Source organism: Nanorana parkeri, unplaced genomic scaffold (assembly GCF_000935625.1).
Source record: "Nanorana parkeri isolate BGI_ZX_2015 unplaced genomic scaffold, ASM93562v1 scaffold49, whole genome shotgun sequence".
NCBI lineage: Eukaryota > Metazoa > Chordata > Amphibia > Anura > Dicroglossidae > Nanorana > Nanorana parkeri.
This window is the reverse complement of record NW_017306317.1, coordinates 2,719,767-2,726,229: the sequence shown is the minus strand read 5'-3', so window position 1 is coordinate 2,726,229 and position 6,463 is coordinate 2,719,767. Positions and strand designations below refer to the sequence as shown.

General features: G+C 39.6%; 1 protein-coding gene across 1 annotated transcript in view; it reads right to left on the bottom strand.

Annotated features, from left to right (window-relative positions):
* WNT2 (Wnt family member 2) overlaps window positions 1-5,651 on the bottom strand; it is a 59,868-nt gene extending 54,217 nt beyond the window's left edge. The window contains exon 1 of the mRNA XM_018573962.1: window positions 5,598-5,651. The gene's annotated coding sequence lies outside the window, so the exon portion shown is untranslated. The remainder of the gene's footprint in view (window positions 1-5,597) is intronic.
* Window positions 5,652-6,463: the final 812 nt, after the last annotated feature.

The window sequence follows — 6,463 nt, the reverse complement described above, 5'->3', positions numbered from 1 at the left end:
CCCCCCCCCCCCCAACACTTTTTTCTCCTCTTCCCTCTCTTCTCCTTACTGTATACCTAGTCCTCTCTACTCTATTTCTTTTTGGAGAGTCTAGGATGCCTGCCCCCACATAGCATTAAAAGACATAGTGCAGTTGAGTTACTACATATTCCAGCGGGGGAAGATACCGTGCCCCTCTGAGTGGAAACCATGGGAGGAGAAGGGATTTTACAAGGTCAGAGGGAGTAAAGTAGGGTACCCACAGTTAGAATTGCAAACCTTTGTTCGACTTTCTGATTGTTAATTAGAAAGTCAAACAAATGTGGTGAAATGGGTGATCGATTTCAACCACAGGAGGAGCATGTTGGAAAAATTTTCTTGAACAAAATTCTAATAGTGAATGTCGTTTTCGTTCAGAAGATTCCAATACTTCTTAAGTCAAATGTTATATAGAAACAAAAATCAAGCAAAATTTCAAATGACAATCGCCGCAGATGGTATTATCGAACATTTCCACAGGATTTTTCATACAAAGTGTATACCCAACTTTAGCTCCCAACAGGCAAGTAGGACAGATACAGTGGAACGATACATCTTGGAAAAAGATGGGCCTGAACCTGAAGGCAGCGGAAAAAGGATTCTCAGTACTGATAACTTGGCTTTCACAGGGCACTTCTAGGAGGAAAATTTCAAGCTTGGAAAATTTCCCAATTTTAGGGATGCTAGATTCACAATGGTTTTTCATGCTTCTTCCCAATCGAACAAAACAAAGGGTGCATCGATTTTCTCTTATAAAAAGGTAACATTTTGTGTAAAGGAAGTGCATAGCGACCCAGAAGGGAGATTTTTGTTACTCAAGGGACTTTCTGATCAGATTCTGTTAACTATTGCGGGTGTCCATTTTCCGAACAGTGGTCAGACAGGTTTCATGGCAAAAAGGTATTTCCGCTCTTTCAAAGTTTCAATGTCAGACATCGGCTCTAACTATGGGGATGTGTGTAATTCACTCACCCCATAGTTCTACTTTAAGGAATCATCTCATTAACGCAGCTAGAAGTGTAGTGCCAAGACTCTGAAGATCTGCTTATACTGCCACAGTGTGGGAATTGATTAGGCAGCAGGTGAACTTTGTCCAGGAGATTGTCCACACCATACAGGATAGGATAAGACCGGTTCCATACCACTTGGTTCCAGTGGTCTGCATTTAAAGAAAAAGTCCTTCTTATACAGTATTCCTGACCAGATGTAGGAGCAGGCTTGCATATTTTCATTGTTTGATGGTGGATGGGGGGGGTTTAGGTGGGTTTGTATGGACTCTTCTCTATTTAGGCTGGGTTCACACCTAGGCGTATCGAATATGCGCGTTTGTCGCGCGCTTCGTGATGCACATTTTTACAGCGATTCGCTGTAAAAAACGCATGACAAACACGCGTTTCCGAGGGCTACCTGGCTGTATCCCAATGGAAACACACGACAAAAACGCCCCAAAGAAGCTCCTGTACTTCTTTGGGCGTAAGACGTTTTGTAGCACGTTCATACGGCCTGTAATATGCCCAGGTGTGAACCATACCCATAGGAAATGATGGGATTTCGGTGTTTGAGCGTTTTGCAGAGCGTTCGAACGCGCTACAAAATGCCCAGGTGTGAACTGGGTCTTATGATTTCTCCCTTCCTTGATTCATCTCTTTTCCCGCTCTCCAGGAGTCGAGTGGGGATTTGATTATAGATATATACCGTTTCCCCGAAAATAAGACCTACCCCGAAAAGAAGACCTAGTTGTGACCTTTCCCAGGGCCGGTGGTGGCATAAAGGGGAACTTGAAGAGCCGCAGGAGAGGATCAGTGGTGCCAACGAAGCCAGCGCTAGAGTAAGCGAGGCAGCAGTGGAGCAGAGCCGCAGAAGCCAATGCTTCCTCTATAGCGCTGGCTCTTGTCACCAAATTCACTCCGCCTGTGAGGAATCGATAGTGAAAGCGTGCTTCGCTCATTCTGGCCAGCGATTGGTTATCAAATTGCTCTTGGAAAGGTACGGCAACCATGATTTCCCTGATCACCCTATTCTTAACTTTGCCACTCACTCCTGTCTTGTTAGTCTATCGGTATTATGGTATGGTAAGACCTACCCCAAAAATAAGGCCTAGTGTGTTTTTTTAAACCAAAAAAAACATAAGACAGTGTCTTATTTTCGGGGAAACACGGTATATATTTTTCTTCTTCCCAGCATTTCTATTTTTAGACTGTGTGTTAATTTGTTTAATTTTTACAAAATGTTCCATTCCACATGTTATGGATGTCGAGGTGGTTTTCACATATAATACTTTGTATCATGTTGTTTATAATGTCATGCTACTGTGTTATCCATGGATTGTATGTGTTGTTGCAGTTTACTAAAACTTAATACGAGAGAGAAAGAAGGCAAAATACATTCAACGTCTTTAATAGAAGTAACTGCGAGCCCCTGAACATATCACTTTTCCACATAGCCCCATGCAAGAGAATGCAGTTGTTGCATCGTTCAACTAGTTTATTTATTCCTGCAGAGACGCTTTCCAGGTGTGCACTGCCTCCTTTACTTCATCGTCTGAGGTGAAACTGAAACTGCAGAGCGCCTTTTTGCTCTCCAGGTCATAGTGGTGCACTTGTGTCTCGCCGCCGGTGGCAATCCTCTCCAGAATACTCCGATCTGATCTATATCGTCTCAAGAACTAATTTGCAACCTCCACATGCTGTTACTTGTGCGGAGCAGTAAACTGTTTGGGAACCCATCATGCACAGACGTTTCTGTATCCAAAAGTCATCATGCACTATGGAAAATGTGGATCCATAGCCAAAATGCCCAAAGAAAGCACGCTATGGCACATTGCCCTTCGATGATGAAATCTCGCAGCAGAGCAGGCATGTTTCTGTCCACGGGACTACCACTCTACTAAAGTCCAAGAGCTGTACCGCGCATGGTTTAACTATCCAACAGACTATGAAAATATACTGCATTCCGAAAGCTTCTCTTTGTTCTGGTTACCGCATAATTTATAAATTGCCTTCACATCTTGATTCTCCCTTGTAAAAACAGTTTGTTCAAAAAATAAACTAAAGGATATACAAAGACAAGTTACCGCATAAGCACCAACTAGCAAATGATCACATTACACTAATATATTATCCATTTCAAACGTATAAAGCTGATCAAAATGACAAGAAAGTTAGAAGCCAAATAACTGCATAAAAATTCTGATTAAAGTCTGATGAAAACTTCAGCATGAACAAGCATCCAATGCATCCAGAAGCATATTATTAAAGAAGAGTCTTAAAAAGGGAGATTACATCATCTATGCCCAGATGTTCCCGATTAGAAAACACACTGCAAAGGCACCTTAAAAGGCTTCTCACACATTCATCTTTAAAACCTTTAAGACATTACCCCACCCTTACAGTTCCAAACTATTTTCAATGCATACGACTGGTTTATAGTTAAATATGCTTTCAAGAATGCCAAAGTTATTGTCAGTCTTATTTTTTTATTTAGAGCTAACAAAGCTTGTAATTCAGTTATGGATGAAAATTGTTTGGGGACTCCAGTGGAAATATCAGCTCAGGGAGGAGAGTTGCCTCCTCTGCACTTTACACTCTACAGTCTCACACCTCTAGCTAAAAATGCAGCAGGAAGAATGAGACCACCTTGCAATGGTTGCAGAAAATGGGAAGATCTTGGTAGCACAATTGCCAAAGGTTTCCTCATCAGTGTTCCAGTGGATTAGATAAACAGCAAAAGCACAAAACTGACATATATACTTTTAGTGTACTAACATGTTAAACCACATCTATAATTTCAGCAGCAGTCTGAAAAATAAGTGCTACTTGAAGGGGTCATAAAGCTATGCCATTAGCGGTGCCTATTTATAAAGCTGATCTGAGCAATATCTAAAATGAAAATAAGACGATGCTTTCTTTTTTTTGCTAAAGACTTGGCTGATAAGTATGCCACACTATACAAAAAACAGCCCATTCGAAATGGTGGATAGTGAAGGAATCTCTGCCAAAGCAGGATTTCTCCAGTTTTGCTTCCCAGCATCTCCTTTTCACCACTGTTGACTGTTAAACCCCATTTCAACTTATAAACGAAGAGCAAAATGGTGAAATAGAGCAAAATGGTGAAATAGAGCAAAAAAAAAAAATTCTGCCTTACCTTATGAACAGAACCCAATGAAAGTGATTTCATAAGCAATATGTTATCTATTACATTCTAAATATACCTTGGTTGACACTCAGAACTATCAAGTGTAATAATTACATTACCTGGAACCACAATTTTACAAAATCATGTTTTTTTCTGAAACTTATTTACCCGATTCACACAAATTAAAAAAGATCCATTGACCTATTTTTAACCAAGTGTCTAAAGTACTCTATAACAGCCATTAACAACCTGGGTTCCTCAAAAGGTTCCTAGGGGTTCCTTGAATTGTGTCTGATTGACCTCCCATTTAAAAAGGTGCCTGCATAGTTCCAGGGCAAATGCCACTTGAGACAGCAGCACGACACCAATGATGTTTTCAGGTCTAGGTAAAGGTGGCATTCTGACCACCATTGTAAGGAGAGCAGTTTGCCTACTGACTCCTAAAAAATTGGCTTTAGCATGGGTTCCCCTAGAACTGATTTCAAGGGTTCCTTGTGAAGTAAAAAGGTTGAGGAAGGCTGCCCTATAGAACGTAAAGTGCTACAGGGAATGTACCAGAGAGAGTATATGCAGCTTAAAATAGTTAGGGTAAAGGGTGAAAAAAAATGAATCTCATTCATAAGAATGATGTATAGCAATGTATTCATGCCCTGCAAACGAGAAGAGCCACATTTCAATATTTTGATGTGCCCTCCAATAGGATTACATCTGGCAAGCAGTGACTGTGCTCCTGTGACTCAGCTATGAACCATCTACTGCTGGATTTGTGTAGCTGAAGTATTGCTATTACATGTGATACATTTTCTCTTATCAAAACTAAACAATGAAATGCGGAGTATTTTTCTACAAAACAATAACATACACATGTCTGACATACATTCTAGCACTTTCCTTATGTGGGCAGATGTTCATGCAGCATAGGTTATTCAGTTATCCAAACAAATACATACTCTATAAAGTGTACAATAGTCTGTCTTTTCATTGCCTATTTTTACAGTGCAAGAAAAAAAAAAAAAAGATAAAAATCACTAAGACATAACCTGCATTTCTAATATACAGTTACAATGTATATTCATACCCAACAACCTAGGGTTATTAAAATCACTTGTTTAAGTGAACATTAAATCACCTGCAAATTACACGCACAGCTGGTAAGAAAGCAGTGCAATATTTTAAAGTTACATTATATGCAGAGACATCTCTTATAGTTAACAGTGGAAAAACATGTAAGGACATCAGTAGAGGGATTAAACTTTACTGCAACATTTGAACAGTTTCTATTTAAAATTCTAGTGTCATACAAAGGAATGAGTCGAGGAGGTATAAAACAGTAATGTAAGCTATAGCATATAATTGCCTCTAATTATGTTGCTGCATTTACAAGAAAATAATGATCAGCCAGTAACCAGCAATTCCTGTACTGAGCATCAGAGCTAAAGACTTACCACCATGAAGTAGTTGCTTCAGGTGTCACAAGCAGTAAGATGACAGGAACAAGACGACAGACGTCCGGGAACAAGGTGTTCATATTAAAGAAAAACCTTCACAGCATATCAATGTTATCACAGAAAATCCCATGAGAAAAAAAAAAAAAAAAAGACTGCTATGTTAGCATTGAAAAACAACCAAAAGACTTAATAATATTCTGTGCATCTGAAGCCTACAATGCTTCTTGAAAGTCTGATCAGCTAATGTGATATTAAATTAAAAACTACGGGCAAAAAGGACTTGGAACATTCTCAAATGACTTCAGCTCTGTCTCAGAATCAAATGGTTAGCGGGAAAGAAAATGAGAGGTAAGCTTATTTCATCTCTCCTATGCAGTGGAAGGACTGTTCTGGAGCTGATGGACGTTGCATGCAGAATGGGTGGGTTTATAACACTGATGGATGGAATGATGTCAAAAGACAAGATAGGGAAGGGAGGGCTGAGAGGTACACCTTTGATTGACAATTAAACCCCGAGGTCACTGCTAAGCAACATGAAACCCAAACAGTATCCGATCAAATGTAATGTATGAAAATACTATATTAATATGATCCATGTGTCCCCCTCCTATAAACTGTAGTCCAGAACTCTGAAAATGTATGTATGGCTACACTTTCAATGCTAACATTCCTTCTAATGTCAAGTCAAAGTAGATAAACTTCTGATTCTGTAAAAGAGTGTTAGAATTAAGTGCATTCGTCTGTAAATGTAAATGCCGAGCCAAGTAAAGGTTAATTAAATTAACGATCACTGGGAACATTGCTAGGGCTTCAGATCATTTTTATGCACAGTACACATGCTGGAATACATTCTAGTTAACATA